This window comes from Otolemur garnettii, unplaced genomic scaffold (genome assembly GCF_000181295.1).
Source record: "Otolemur garnettii isolate 467f Iridium unplaced genomic scaffold, OtoGar3 scaffold00014, whole genome shotgun sequence".
NCBI lineage: Eukaryota > Metazoa > Chordata > Mammalia > Primates > Galagidae > Otolemur > Otolemur garnettii.
This window is the reverse complement of record NW_003852409.1, coordinates 11,231,703-11,248,732: the sequence shown is the minus strand read 5'-3', so window position 1 is coordinate 11,248,732 and position 17,030 is coordinate 11,231,703.

The window sequence follows — 17,030 nt, the reverse complement described above, 5'->3', positions numbered from 1 at the left end:
AGAGCTCATAGCAACCTCCAACTCCTGGGTTCAAGCGAGTCTTCTGCCTCAGCCTCCCAAGTAGCTGGGACCACAGGTGCCTGCCACAACACCCAGCTATTTTTTGGTTGCAGCCATCATTGTTGTTTGGCGGACCCGGGCTGGATTCGAACCCGCCACCTTATATGTATGAGGCTGGTGCCTTAGCCACTTGAGCCACAGGCGCCAAGCCATGATGTGATATCTTAATGTAATTTTGATTTGCATTTCCCTGATGACTAGATCACTAATGACATCAAACTCCCTTTTGTGTGATCACTGACTATTTATATATCTTGTTTGGAAAAAAATGTTTTGCCCATTTTTAAATTAGTTTATTTGTCCTTTAATTGTTGCCAATTGTTGTCCAAATCCTTTGCCCATTTTTAAATTAGTTTATTTGTCTTTTTTAATTGTTGAGTTGTAAGTGTTCTTAACATACTTTGGATAATAGACTCTTACAGGATATATGTTATACAAACACTTCCATTATATGTTGACTTTTTCTTTCTCTTTTCTTTCTTACGTCTTTCTTTTCTCTTCTCTTCCCTTCCCTTCCTTTCCCTTCCCTCTCTCTCTCTTTTTCTTTCTTTCTTTCAAGATGGGGTTTTATTCTGTCATCCAGGCTGGAATTCAGTGGCCTGATCATAGTTCACTATAACCTTAAACTCTTGCACTCAAGCAATTTGTCTACCTCAGCCTCCAAAATTGGTACAATTACAGGCACATATCACCAGGCCTGGCTAATTATTTTTTATTTTTTGTAGAACAGGGTCTTCCCATGTTGCCCAGGCTGACCTCAAACTCCTGTTCACAAGCAATTGTCCTCCCTCAACATCCCAAAGAACTAAGATGACAGGTGTGAGCCACCACCTTCTTTTCTTTTTTTGATAATCACTTTTGAAGCATAAAAGTTTTTAATTTGATGAAGCTTAATATATGTAACTTTTTGACTCCTTATGTTCTTAGTGTCATATTTAAGGAATTAGCACTTAATCCAAGTTCACAAGGAGTTATGCCCCTATTTTCTTCTAAGCATTTTTTTTTTTTTTTGAGACAGAACCTCAAGCTGTTGCCCTGGGTAGAGTGCTGTAGCATCACAGCTTACATCAACCTCCAACTCCTGGGCTCAAGCAATTCTCCTGCCTCCGCCTGCCAAGTAGCTGGGACTATAGGTACCCGCCACAACGCCCAGTTATTTTTTGGTTGCAGCCATCGCTGTTTGTTGGGCCTGGGCTGGTTTTGAACCTACCAGCTCAGTGTATGTGGCTGGCACCTTAGCCACTTGAGCCACACGTGCCGAGCCTAAGCATTTTTTATTATTAGTGTTTACATTACGTTTAGATCTCTGATCAATTTTGAGTTAATTTCATACAGATGGTGTGAGGTAGGGATCCAAATTAATTCTTTTGCTATTTATTTTTAATTTCTAGAATCAACCCACGGGAGGCTCAATTATAATTAAGCCTGAACCTGGAGAAAATGTGCCCATTTACTTTCTGAAAATACAAAAGTAAAAGTAAACCGTACAAAAGCAATTTATGTAAACAAAACATTTGTGCCCTGTGATATTCTGAAATTTTAAAAATTAAAAAGTGCCTCAGATCTTTGTTCCTAAGACCATTCTTTAATAAGATTAATCAGAACCCTTTGGAGAAATGTTTGATTATAAGGCAGGGACAGGAATATACCTGTAGCACCATAAAGTACAGAAATACTCAAACTACATCAAAAATGACTTTGATGGGAATATGTCAGAGGGACAAAAAGAGTGAACTGAGAGAGCTATCAGTGGCCAAAGCTGGAAAAATTTAAGTTACAAAATAAAATAATATTGAATTGTTTTTTTTTTCTTTTTTATTGAGTGGTAACTATGTACATTAATGCACTTCTGGGGTACAGTGTGGGGTTTTCACACACAATCCAAAACACTTCCATCAAACTGGTTAACATAGCCTTCATGTCATTTTCTGAGTTATTGTTTTAAAATGCTCACATTCTACTCTTAGAAAGATTCACTTGTACCCTTGTAAGATAAACCTCAGAAATGATCCCTCCAATCCCCCTCCCTCCACCCATTCCCCCCATCCCCTCTACCTCCCCCTCCCCATATTCTTAGGCTGTTGTTAGGTTATAGCTTTCATATAAAAAGTATAAATTAGTTTCATAATAGGGGTATGTACATTGGATACTTTTTCTTCCATTCTTGTGATACTTTGTTAAGAAGAACATTTTCCAGCTCCATCCATGTGAACATGAAGGACATAAAGGCTCCATCTTTCTTTATGGCTACATAGTATTCCATGGTGTACATATACCACAGTTTGTTGATCCATTGTAACTTAAAATAGAAAATAAATGTCTATGAGTCCAGACTAACATAAATAAATGACTGAATGATTCTACGAATGAAAGGGGGGAAACAAATATCTTAAGCTAAAGAATTCCCAATAAATTATGTAGCTACTTTACCCCCCAAACGGAGGCGCATAACCCCCTGTTCCTTAAGTGTGGGCTGTACGTAGTGACTTCCTTCCAAAGAGTACAGTACTGAAAGGAGGGCAAATACATGTGGATATAGATATCTAAAGGAATCAATGGCAGAGGAGTGAATACAAATTAAATCTTTTTATAGTGCAGAAAGCATAGGCTGAAGCTAGAGAGACCAGGGCTTTAATTCCCACTCTTTCCCTTGCTAACCATAATTCTAGACAGATCATTTCATGTCTAACTAGATACATCACTAATCACTACTCTCAACTCCACTATAATCTAAGCTCATTTTGTGAATTCATTTTATTGATGTATTATCAGTACCTAGAACAGTGCCTGGCAGAAAGAAAGTGCCTTATAAATGTGTTAAAAGAACTATTCTCTGAACCAGAGTCTCAGTTTCCTTATCTGTGAAATGAATATAGAAATGATACTTGCCTTGCATGGCTATTACCAGGACTGAATGAAATCTTATATGCAAAAACTACTGATCCCTGCAGCTTTTCATTACATATGGAGGAGCTAAAAAGGATAAGGAAACAGCTGGGCAGGTTGTTTTTTTTTTTTTTTAGAGACAGAATCTTACTTTGTCGTCCTCAGTAGAGTGCTATGGCTCACAGCAACCTGTAGCTCTTGGGCTTAGGCGATTCTCTTGCCTCAGCCTCCTGAGTAGCTGGGACTACAGGTACCTGCCACAACATCTGGCTATTTTTTTGTTGCAGATTGGCTGGGGCCAGGTTTGAACCTACCACCCTTGATATATGGGGCCAGTCAGTGCCCTACCCACTGAGCCACAGGCGCCACCCTGGGGCAGGTAGGTTCTTACAACTCCTAAGGTTATATTTACCTGGCAATCCCTTAGGATACAGTTTTTCTTTCTAGATTTTTTTCTTTTTTCTTTTCTTTTCTTTTTTTTTTTTTTTGAGACAGAGTCTCAAGCTGTTTTCCTGGGTAGAGTGCCGTGGCGTCACAGCTCACAGCAACCTCCAACTCTTGGGCTTAAGCAATTTTCTTGCCTCAGTCTCCCAAGTAGCTGGGACTACAGGTGCCCGCCAAAACACTGGCTATTTTTTGTTGTTGCTGCAGTTGTCATTGTTGTTTTAGCTGGCCCGGGCCGGGTTTGAACCTGCCAGCCTCCGTGTATGTGGCTGGCATCCTACCCACTGAGTTACAGGCACTGCCTCTTTCTAGATTTATTTTTCAGACACATCCAACTTACTTACCCATTATATTGGTTTTCTGTTGTTGTGTGACAAATAGGTGCAAATACAGCAGCTTAAAATGACACACATACTGTGTCATGGTTTTCCTGGATCAGGAATTCAGGCATAATGACTTAATCAAACTCTCTACTCAGGATCTCACAAGGCTAATTCAAGGTGTTGACTGAGTTGCATTCTTATCTGAAGGATAGGCTAGGGAAGGATTTACCTCTAAGCTCCTTCAAGATTTTCAAAGAATTCATTTCTTTGTGGCTATAGAATTCAATTTATGGCAGCTTGCTTCTTCAAAGACAGTAATGGAGGGGGAGAAGAAGAGAAGAGGCTCGGCGCCTGTGGCTCAAGCGGCTAAGGCGCCAGCCACATACACCTAAGGTGGCGGGTTCGAATCCCCAGCCTGGGCCTGCCAAACGACAATGATGGCTGCAACCAAAAAAAAAATGGCCGGGCATTGTGGCGGGTGCCTGTAGTCCCAGCTACTTGGGAGGCTGAGGCAGGAGACTCGCTTGAGCCCAGGAGTTGGAGGTTGCTGTGAGTGTGATGCCACGGCACTCTGCCCAGGGGGACAGCTTGAGGCTCCGTCTCAAAAAAAAAAAAGAAGAGAAGAGGAGAGAGAGGAGGAAAAGGGTGATGGGGGAAGGGGAGGGGAGGGGAGGGGAAGAGGAAGAGGGGTGAGGTGGGGAGAGAGAGACTCTGCTGCTAGGAGTCTCTGACTTCAGGAATGCCCAAGTCCTTTTTAAAGGGCTCATCTCTACAGGTCCGATACACCCAGAATTGATTAAATCATGTCAATTGATTAGGAACCTTAATAACATCTGCAAAATCCTGTCACCTTTACAATATAATAGTGGAAGCAGGTCACGTGTTTCACCCACACTCAAGGGCATAACACCAAAGGGAGAGAATCATGTGGGCCATTTTTGAATTACAGCTACACCCTTGGTATCAATGATAATTGTGGGCTTAGGTCTGAATTCATATACTTGCAAATTTACAACGTAATGTGTCAGTGAGAGCCAACTTGGGACCCTTGATTTTTAAATACTAGAGAACAGGTACTAAGTTTAGTCTTGGACCTGGGCCACCACTAACTCATTGCAGCAATTTGGATGAATTCCTTCCTCCCTCTAAGCCTTACTTCTTCATCTGATCTATGGGGACAGTTGACAATCATGCCTGGCTCCCAGGGAATTATCAGATGAGAGTTCTTGTGAATATATGCCACCCTCTCCCCTCTGTTTCAACACTCACATCCTGCCCTCTTGGCCACACAACATCCCCATCTCACATACCAGATCTGACCTAGCTATGCAATAGGAGTCTGTAACCACACCCCATTCCCCTAAAGTCCCTCACTGGCCTTGGCTCTGGGCTCTCACCATACCCCACCCCCATCAGCCTTCCCGTCCCTGTGCAGTGGGCCCTCCAGCCATGTGCAATTCCACCGTTGCTTAACACAGACACAAAGATTTAACATGTGACTACCCCCAATAGATGAGGAAAAAAGGCAAAGAAAAGCATGACCTTCTAAGGGAAAATGAGCACAACACACACCCTGCTGAGATGCATGTGAATTCCTACCCTCCTGATAGCTATCAAGGCAGGAAGAAAGAGCCACACTCACCATCCAAAGGTATCATTAGCTTCTCCTCCTTCTGGATTCGTGATACTTGGTCGGGACCAGCATGTAACCAGCTTTAATGCTTGTTGTAAACCTTTGTTCACATAAGCCTGTCTATTCAAAATCCGCTGAAGCCTCAACAGCAGCTGAAAAAGCCCAAGGCCCTTTGGGATGACTTTGGCTTCCTCTACCATGTCATTTTCCCACCACAGTGGCCTCCTCTGCCCTGGGTATCATCCCACTTTCTTTTCTTTTTCTTTTTTTAAGTTGTGGTTCAATACACAAAACAAAATTTATTATTTTAACAATTTTTAAGTGTTCAGGTCAATAGAATTAAGTACGCTCCTTCTGTTGAGCAACCGTCACCACCATCTATTTCATCTTCCCCAGCTGAAACTCTATATCCATTAAAATACTAACTCCCATCCAGGCACAGTGGCTCACCCCAGCAATCCAAGCATTCTGCAAGTTCAAGGTGGGAGGAACACTTGAGCTCACGAGTTCAAGGCCAGCTTGAACAAAAGCAAGATTCCCATCTCTACTAAAAGTAGAAAAATTAGCCAGGCATTGTGGTACGTACATATAGTCCCAGCTCTTTGGGAGACTGAGGCAGGAGGTTCACTTGAACCCAGGAGTCTGAAGTTGCTGTGAGCTAAGCTGATGCCATGCCACTCTAGCCTGGGCAATAGAATGGGACTCTGTCTCAAAAAAAAAAAAAAATACTAACTCCCCATTCTTCTCTTCTGCCAGCCCCTGGAACCCCCTAATCTACTTTCTGTCTCCATGAATTTGACTAATCTAATTGGAATCACACTGTGTTCTTTTTTGACTGGCTTACTGCCCTTAGCATAATGTCTTCAAGGTTCATGAATGTTGTAGCATGTATAAAAAATTTATTCTTGTTTAAGTCTGAATAATATTCCATTACACGTATATGTCACATTTTTTTCATCCATTCACCTGTCAGTGGACATTTGTGTTGCTTCTACATTTTTAGCCATTTCTATAAACACTGGTGTACCAATATCCATTCAAGTCCCCACTTTCCAATCTTTTGGTATGTACTCAGAAGTAGAATTGTTGGGTCATCTGATGATCCTATGTTTAATTTTTTGAGAAACTGCTGGCAACTCACTGTTTTCCACAGCAGCTGCGCCCTTTAAAGTCCCTGCCAGCGATGTAAGAGGGTTCCAATTTGTCTACATCCCTGCCATTGTGCCTTCTGGTTTTTTTTTTAATTGTTATTGTGCTGTTGCTGCTGTTTTAGATAATAGCCACCCTAGTGGGTGTGAAGTGGTGTCTCATTCTGGTTTTGCTTACCATTTGTCTCATGACTCTTAACCCAATCAAAATTCTGATGACAGATTTGGCTGAGTCCCTTGGGGTGGCAGAGGTGGAGGTGGGCATCTTGCCACCTGGGCTTGTCCTGGTCCTATTAGGGACCTTAAGCTATCAGGTTATGTCCAGCCTAGACAGGCTGCCATTTCAAAAGCAGTCCTTTCCTCCTCTGCTCAGATACCAAGTCCCAATCTTGTCTCAGACATTAATGTCTATAAGAACCAGGACCTGAAGGTCCTGCCAGATGTGAAAATATCCCAGCCAGCTTCACCCCAGGCCTGCCTCACACAGAGCCAGGTGTCTGTCGAGAGGTGAAGGGTGCTGGCAGAGGCCAAGGTTTCAGTGTTCAGCCTCTGAAGTCGTGAGGAACTGCAGACACCACAGTCCCACAGTGCGTTGACCTCTGAGCATTTTCAACTGGGCTGTCAAAAGCCATTTGGAGCTGAGGTGCAATGCTTGGACGAATTTCCCTGGTGCTCTGAGCCCACAAAAATTTATATTGGTCAGAATTGACACATTATGGAGCCCTGTTTGGGGACATGAGGTTTCTAGGGTATATTTTTGGTAAATTTGATATATCCTTGATATGCAGTTGCTTAGAAACTATAATTTGTATAAGATATACAGTGACTGTATTTTCCATACCTAAAATCGGAAGGCTATGCCTGGCAAGAATGAGTATATTTATAGGGACACAGCACATTTGAAACTGGAACTATCCCAAAGAAACCCAGAGGTATGGACTCTGTAGAAACACATGATATACTAACTTAGCCCCAAACCAGAATGTGATTCAGAGTGATTTATTTCTCTATATTCACAGTCTTGATGTTAGGAATGAGCTTCTGTGTATGGCAGGAATTCTCTTTTTAATTCGATTTCCAGAACCCAAATAAGACGCGAACACATTCTCAGTGAAAAAAATAAAAACTGTACTAATGAAGCCAAAGCCTTTCTTGACTATTGCTCCTAATTGCAGCTCTATTTTTGTAGTAACTACTCTATAGCAGATGCCTATATGTAAATGCTGTTTTGTTTTGTTTTGCTTTAGGGACAAGGTCTTGCTATGTCACTTAGGCTGGAGTGTAGCGGTGAGATCACAGCTCACTGCACCCTCTAATTCCTGGGTTCAAAGGACATTCTTGCTTCAGCCTCCCCAGAAGCTAGGACTACAGATGTGCACCATCCTGCTCACCTAATTTTTCTTAGTTTTTTGTGGAGACAGATCTTACTATATCACCCAGCCTTATCTTGAACTCCTGGCTTCAAGCAATCCTCCCACTTCAGCCTTCCAAAGTCCTGGAATTACAGGTGTAAGCATAATTACTACCCAGCCCAATTACTGTGTTTTTAAACATAAATCACATCATCCTATTTTATATTATTTTGTAAATTACCATTTTCACTTAATATATATGTTCGAGATTTTTCAAAGTCTGAGTATATTGTCTTATTATTACTATTATCGATATCTTATTAGTAGTATTATTATATTTGATGTCTGCATAGTATTCCATGACATGGAGAGACTATGGTTGACTTAGCCACTTCCCAGCATATAAGCCCCGAAGTTATTCTCAGATATTCTTTATTATTAGCAATACTGTGATGAAATATTTAATCACAGTATAAAACACATCTAAAACTGTTTCTTCAGGATGAATGTTCAAAGGTACTATCCAAAAATGATGAAGGAATGTTCCAGAAAGTCAAATGCCTTTGGGGATGTACCTTGTTCTAGGTAAAACTGAACTGTTTACCTGCAGGCGGGACCCAGTGAATGGAGCACAGTTTGCAAACATGAATACCTATAGGAACCAGTTCTAATACAAATGACATGACCCAGTAGATGTCAGACAAGCCGGAGAAGCCAGGAGCACAGTGAACAGCAGAACCCTATGCCCCTGAGTCCAGGGCAGCCTCTACTCAGCTCTAGTCAACTCGTAGGTATGGGAAAGATTTGGTATGACAAACATTCCATGATAACCTGGGGTTTTATAATGTGTAATCTTGTGGTTTTTAAATGTTGGCAGTAATTCCACTGAGGAAAACATCATGGCGTCACAAAACCACATCTGCAGTCCAGGTTTGGTCTATGGATTGACTGCCAATGTCTGATCTCTAGGGATGGGTGTCACGGGGACATGGCTACTCTGACCTAATACTGACCAGTGTGGACAAATCACCTGGTGCAATGGAAGAAGGAGTAACTTTGGTAGAGAGTGACTGTCATCCAGGGAGCCAAGGAGGGACTGTCAAGCAGAATATAGCACATGGCTTAGAATTCAGGGAGATGGTGACTCAAGCAGTTCAGCAAACACTATAGCCTGGTTGCTGGGAGGAAGGTCCTGGGAGATGGATTTTGACTCAGTCCAGGAAAATAACTTGGCCACAGCAGAGCTATCCAGAGCTTAAAGGTCCTGCCTTGTCATAGTGAAGATCCCCTCCTAAGAGAGTATAAAGAGGTCAGGCACAGTGGCTCACACCTGCAATCCTAGCATGCCGGGAGACTGAGGTGGGAGAATCACTAGAAGCCAGGAGTTTGAGACCAGTCTAAGCAATGGTGAGACCTTGTCTTTATAAAAAACAGGAAAATTAACCAGGCATGGTGGTGAGTACCTGTAGTCCCAGCTACTTGAGAAGTCAAGGCAGGAGGATCAGGTGAGCCCAGCAGTTTGAAGTTGCAGTGACCTATGATGATGAGTCTGTACTCTGCCTGGGCAATAGAGTGAGACCCTGTCTCAAAAAAAGGGGGGAGGGGTGGCTCCTGTGGCTCAGCTGGTAGGGTGCCGGCCCCATATACTCAGCGAATGGTGGGTTCAAACCCGGCCCCAGCCAAACTGCAACAAAAAATAGCCAGGCATTGTGGTAGGCGCTTGTAGTTCCAGCTGCTCAGGAGGCTGAGGAAAGAGAATTGCCTAAGCCCAGGAGTTGGAGGTTGCTGTGAGCTGTGATGCCACAGCACTCTACCAAGGGTGACAAAGTGAGACTCTGTCTCAAAAAAAAAAAAGAATTTGCAAAGAGAGGCTCTCCATCTGGAGGGGATCTTGGAGCTGAGATACTGGCCTCAAGAAGCAACTTGACTGGAGGACAATTAAAGCTCTATTTAGTCTTGCGATCATAATTTATATTTAAAATGAACTGTTATTTAATAAGAACTCCCTGGGTGCAAGAGGAAAAAGACAGAAGGTCTCCATTTGTAGAACACCTACCAAGTGCCACACATGCTGTGCTAAGCACCTTCACAGACATCACCAAATCCAGTCCTCCCAGCATCCCTTAAGGCAGACACATCAACATTCTCATTTCACTGATGAAGAAAATGAGATTGAGAGATGCTAAATAATTTGTCCAAGGTCTTAGGACCAACAAGTCACTGAATATTGGCTCTCTTGGCTCGAAATATGCTGCTCTTCCTCCTATGGTTCTTTACATTCATGAAATATCTATCTTATTTTTGCCATATCTGAAAGAACTTAAAATGATGATAATCACCTCATCTAGCTGCATCTCCCAAACACACAATTAGCCGCATGCACTACATAATAACATGTGTGCACTGATAGAAATTTGGAGTCCCTTTCACCAGAGAATTGGTGATCCATCAGCAAAGTGAGGGAAGCATCTCTGTCCTGGACATTATGACAGCAGCATTCTCTGTGTGCCATAGTGAAAGAGGGATATTTTAAAACTCTTTGAGTGGAAAAAAACCTGACATAGAGTATGCTCTATTGGTTATAAAGCTATACTACATTCCTTTTCTCATGTGTTCCCTAATGAACTCTGTTGGAAGTCTCAAAATTTCCTGCCCTCCACTCTGTTATCCTAAAACATTTCCTCCTCACCATCAGTCAGCAAAACCAAGGGAACAGTGGTGCCATTTCTACTTCTGGGCAAAAGTAAGGGTCTTCTCACAATTGGCTCTGATGTGCCCTGGAAGTATAAACATGACAATTATGACATTAATTTCTAGTATGCAGAGGAATCCCTGCAGTCATTCTGAGAGCCCTCTACTCCTGCAGACAGAGGCATTCACTTTTAGGAAGGCATTTGGCTGCAGGTAATAGAATTCCAAGCACAGAAGTTTAACAGCCAAGGAGTTTCATTTCCTTATATAACAGGAAGTCTAGAAGCAGCAGCCAAGGAAGGAACATGGACTCTGAGAAGCCATCAAGAACTCAAGCATCTGTCATCTTCCTCTCTGCCATCCTCAGCATGTGACCCCCTCTTTCTCAAGCTGAAAGGATGGCTGTGGCACCTCCAGGCATTCATCTGGTTCTAGGCAGAAAGCGGAGGAAGGACAAAGGTAAAAAACATAAGCCAGTTGAGCCTGTTAGTTTTATCAGGAAAACAAACAGCAGATTCCTAGGAAGCCCCACCCCCTGTCCTCACTGGCCACCCCTAGCACAAAGTCCCTGAGAAACCCGCTTCCTTTTAGCTGGGCATGTTGATTGTTGCCTCTAATAGTTAGGGTTTGCTAGTGAGGAAGCAGAGGTGACGGCACGGATGTTGGGTAGTCTCTCAGCAATGTCTGTTGTATTGAGCATAATCCTTTTTTCTTTCTTTCTTTTTTTTGGGGGGGGGGGACAGAGCCTCAAGCTGTCCCCCTGGGTAGCATGCTGTGGCATCACAGCTCACAGCAACCTCCAACTCCTGGGCTCAAGAGAGTCTCCTACCTCAGCCTCCCAAGTAGCTGGGACCACAGGTGCCCACCACGATACCCAGCTATTTTTTTTTTTTCTGGTTGCAGCCGTCATTATTGTTTGGCAGGCCTGGGCTGGATTCGAACCCGCCACCTTAGGTGTATGTGGCTGGCAGCTTAGCCACTTGAGCCACAGGCACTGAGCCCATAATCCTTTTTTCAAAAGACAGCATATTTGCTTTAAAAATATTTTTGGGGCTTGGCACCTATGGCTCAAGTGGCTAAGGTGCCAGCCACATACACCTAAGGTGGCAGGTTCGAATCCAGCCCAGGCCCGCCAAACAACAGCTGCAACCAAAAATTAGCTGGGCATTGTGGCTGGCACCTGTGGTCCCAGCTACTTGGGAGGCTGAGGCAGGAGACTCGCTTGAGCCCAGGAGTTGGAGGTTGCTGTGAGCTGTGATGTCACACCACTCTCCCCAGGAGGACAGCTTGAGGCTCTGTCTCAAAAAAAAAAAATTTTTTTTTGAACTACAGCGATACTCCAGGGTCATCTCAGCTTAAAAACTGAGGCAACCCAGGAGCCCGCCCTGTCAAAAGCTGCTGCTCACAGAATCGAGGGACTGTGAAAGGCAACTGGGGCTCTTAGATGTTCTCACTAGTCTATTCCTAGACTTGAGCAGCTGAGGTTCCAGGAAGGTGTGGGGCTCATCAGATTCAGTGGTCAATGGTATCTCAACCCTTGGGTCCTCATGGGGTCCAGTGTCCCTTCACCTGGAACAGGTCTCCCCTCTGAAACAAGTTACTCTTGCTTTCTGACTTTTTATTTTTTGAAAATATTTTTATTGTGATGTAAAATACAGATATGGGAAACCACAGAACTTAAATCATTGTTTAATGAATTAGTGAACTCCACCTCAGAGACCCAGAAAGGATGTTGCAAACAAAATCTCCCTCCACTCCCCATAAAACTCCATGCATTGCTTATATAGTTTTGGGGGGTTTTTTTGACACATGGTCACCCTAGCTAGAGCATGTAGCAGCAGCATCATAGCTTAATGCAACCTGAAACTCTTGGGCTCAAACCGTCCTTCCAGTTCAGTTTCCTGAGTATCTAGAACTATAGGTGCAACACCATGCCTGGCTAATTTTTCTATTGTTTTTAGAGATGGGGTCTCCCTCTTGCCCAGGCTGGTCTTGAACTTCTGAGCTCAAGCAATCCTCAGAGTGGTGAGATTATAGGTGGGAGCTACATGCTCAGCCTCCATGTATTTTTTTAATAATGTCTTCACCCATACATGCACCCAAGATTTAGTTTAATCTAGTTCATTTAAAAAATTTGGCATAGGCTTGGCACCCATAGCACAGTGGTTATGGTGCCAGCCACATACACCGAGGGTAGCAGCTGCAAATCCAGCCCAGGCCAGCTAAACAACTGAAACAAAATAAATAGCCGGGTGTTGTGGCAGATGCCTGTAGTCCCAGCTACTTGGGAGGCTGAGGCAGGAGAATCACTTAAACCCAAGAGTTTGAGGTTGCTGTGAGCTGTGATATCATAGAACTCTATCGAGAGCAACATAGTGAGACTCTGTCTCAAAAAGAAAAATTGATATATCTTTTATTTATTTTTTGAAATAGGATCTCACTCTGTCACCCAGATTGGAGTGTAGTATTGCCAACATAGAGCATTTCAATGTCTGACTCCTGGGTTCAGGGATCCCCCTGCCTCAGCCACTCAAGGAGCTAGGACTACAGGCATGTACAACCATGCCTGGCTAATTTTTAAACATTTTTTATAGAAATGAGGGTCTTGCTATGGTGCCCAGGCTGGTGTCAAACTTCCTGCCTCAAATGAGCCTCCCACCTCAGCCTCCCAAAGTGCTGGAATTATAGGCTTGAACCACCCCAACCAGCCAATATATCTTTTAAATATTTTTTATTTGATAGATTCTTCCTGAATTTCTTTCATTACATGATAACTCATCAGCTGATAAACCCAGGCCGTTTGGTTTATGGTGTGTCCACAGTCTAGATTTTACTAATCACACACTCTTGGTGTAGCTCATCATGTTCTATCTTTTGTGTTTCCTGGCATTTGACAATCCGGAGCTAGACATAAATTGGTTCTAGTTCCTTTGGCAGAACCATCAGCAGCTTCTACTGAGAATATAGGAGGTACATCATGTCTGGTGTCTCTCTTTTGATGACCTTAGCAACTATTGATATTCAAGTGTCCTTTCAGCCTTGCAGGGGGAATGCAAAATCTGTAGAGACCAAAGTTGCTTGATACTTGTGTTTGTTGTCTCCCCTTCCCCAAGAGATGTTGGACCCTAACTCTTGAAGTCTAGGGTTCTTGAACCTATCAAAAATGGGCTCTTGTGCCACTGCTGGAGATTTCTGAGGCCCCTGTGCTGGTGAGGCAGGCTTAGGATGGACACCTACATCTTGGTCCTATTCAGGTCTTGGAGAGGTGAAGGAGGATTCCACCAGGTCCAGTCACACACTTGTGAGAGCACTGGCTACCCATGGGCAATGCTAGCCTATGGCACAGGCACTGGGAATAGGGCAGGCTATAAACTGTGGGTGAGATCAAAGATAGACTCAGATGCCCAGCAGGAGCACCCTGACTCACGTGGGCCCCTGACGCTGGGCACTGAGTGAAGAGCCACATCCACCACCCACACCAAGACCATTTGATCAGCAAAGTCTTCTGATAATGGATTGAACCAGAAGAAGTCCAAGGGCTTACAGTGACCCTCTCCTCAACAGCACCTAGGGCATCTGAGCCCTGCAACATCATCCTCTGAATCAGAGTCCAGCAGGGACAGTGTGATGGGAGCAAGATGGGCCTGCTATATCCCACTTCCTTCCACAGACCATCACTCCTATGGCAGACTATCTATACTACTAGTCAAAAAACAGGACAAAAAAAAATGTGAATATAGCTTTTTAGCACACAAAACCAGATGACAGAAGCAGAAATTTGGAGAAAAAGAACATGCAAAGAGTGAAGCACATTTACCGAGTAAACAGCGCTTGAGATGGTCTTGAACTTGACTGGATGCTTACCCACCCTCCTGGCTAGGACAGAGGTGCCCCCTGGGAAGCCCAGTTCTGTGGTGTTGTTCTAGGAAATATTTCCAGAAGACTCCACCTGGAGCCTTCCTTTCAACCCTACTGATTATTTTTTAAGCACCCAATTCTCTATATGAGGTCACTTTTTACCTGAAATATCTAGGGTACCTCTTTTTGCAATGGGACCCTTACTGATACAACTAGATTAGCTAAAAACTGACAGAGCTTATAAATTAGGATCACCACTATCGATGAAGAGTATGAACTTGTCAAAGGATTCATAGAAGAACAAAGAAGCTATTTATCTGTTCTCTGGGGAGAAAAAAAGTCCTATCTTTCCTAAGCCCGACATTCCACTTTGAATTATATTTTCAAGGATCATATTCAATCTGTTTATCCGAGCGCCTAGAACAGAAATGTCAAATCTATTTTGCGCTTGTTACCACTTTCCACCCTGTACTCATGACAGACATTACTAATCAATCATGCACTCTCTTCCCCTGAGGCTGGATGTGGCTTTATCTATCTCTACATAGCATTTCAAGCAGACACTTCTAATAGGTTTGATTGGGAGGCAAGACTAAAACTGCTTAGCCATGCCTTCCGTAGAACAAAGATAAGTTCAAACATGCTATGGACTTTTTAAAAACTCTGTTTTTCAAATATATTTTTTTCACAGAATGCCTGTTATATGGATGTCTACATACTATATGCTTTAGAGGAATACAACGATTATTTCAATGGATTCAGCATCAGGAAACCTTTAGGAAAGTGGAATCACAGATGCAATTTTATTACAAGATATGAAGAGAACATGGAGACGCACCTAATGCGTCACAAGGGATGAGTGTTTCTTGCTGTGAGCTGGTAGGGCAGGGTCTTGTAGAATCTTTGCGCTTTAAACATGTGGCAACGTGGGGACAGAGGAGTGATGGGAGGGATTCTGGTGGGAGAAATGACCTAAGCAAATGCAGCGAGGTGAAAGCAAGGTCAGGGTAAGCAGAGGAGACAGGAGGTGGTGCAGTCTGGGTGGATGAGAGAATGACGGGGGGAGCAGGAGCTGAGGTGGGAGGCAAGGTGGTGCTGGGGCTGAGGGCCTCACTCACTCAGCAGAGGGAAGCTCGGGGGAGGAGGTCGGAGTGGGATGAAGGAAGTCAGAGCTGCACTCGGAAACATGATCTTGTTTCTGGGTTTAAAAAAAAAAAAAATGTACTGCAGCAAGAGGCCAGAAAGGAGGAGACGCCATTGAGGAGGCTGCTGTGGAGGCCTGGTGTATCAGCCAGGCCCAGTGAGGAGACAGAAACCACACCTGTAATTGAAAGATTTAATAGAATGATCTTTTAAAACTTTGTGGTAAATATATACATAATTTATAATAAAATTTACTGTCTTAACCATTGGTAAGAATACAGTTCAGTGGCATTACGTGCATTCACATTGCTATGCAACCATTACCATCATCCAGAATCTCCAGAACTTTTTCATCTTTGCAAACTAAAACTTTGTCCCCACTAAATGCTAACTTCTGGCTGGGTGAGGTGGCTCACTCCTGTAATCCTAGAACTTGAAGGGTCAAGGAGGGTGAATTGATTGAGCTCAGGAGTTCAAGACCAGCCTGAGCCAGAGCAAGACCCTGTCTCTAAAAATAGCTGAGCATTATGGCCAGTGCCTATAGTCCCAGCTACTTGGGAGGCTGAGACAGGAGGATCACTTAAGCCTAAGGGTTTGAGGTTGCTGTGAGCTGTGATACCACAGTGCTCTACTGAGGGTGCCAGAGTAAGATTCTGTCTTAAAAAAAAAACTAACTTCCCATTGCTCTTTCATCCCAGTCTCTGGGCATCACTATTCTACTTTCTATCTTTATGACTTTGATTAATTTAGGCAATTCATACAATGATAAAGGACTTTTAACTACTAAAATATGGTTAATTATTAGAAAGGACAAAGGAGAACTGTAAAGGGAGCAGAAGCATCAAGTCCAGAGAGCAGCTAATCTCTCTAAAACTGAGAGTGAACAAAGAAAGAACCAAGAACGTAAGGATCCCTCTTCACCTCCCCTCTTCTGCCCGCCAGGGCTGAAATTCAAACCTCTTTGGATAGCAGGTGGCTGCTGGTGGCAAAGAAACTTGACACAGGAGGCAAGTCTCATGCAAAGGAATAGCCAGCCACCTGTGAGGCCGAAGAAGTCACCAGAAGGTGTAGGCAGGCTGGAGCCAGTCAATAGGAACAACCTTTGGGGGAAGAGACGTGGCTGAAGGTCATGGTTAGAGACAGCTAAGCAGGTGCACTGGCACTGATGCAGGGAAATGCAGACACAGAGAGAGCAAAGCCAAGAGCGGAGCATCTGCCACGAGGCAGGTGCACCCGGCACCTTCAGAGACACTCCTTTCTCTAATCTGATTTGATCCAGAAGGTAGGGGTTATGGGTTATGACATCTCTGTTACAGAAGGGGAAACTGAGGCTCAATCAGATGAACCTACTTGCCCAAGTTTCACAAAGCCATATGAACAGTCAGATGAAAGGCAATTGTGCCGGGGCCAGACCCTATAGCTGACCAACTAGGGCAGGAGTGGGCAAATTTTCCTACACAGGCCAGATAGTTAATATTTTTTTTTTTTTTTT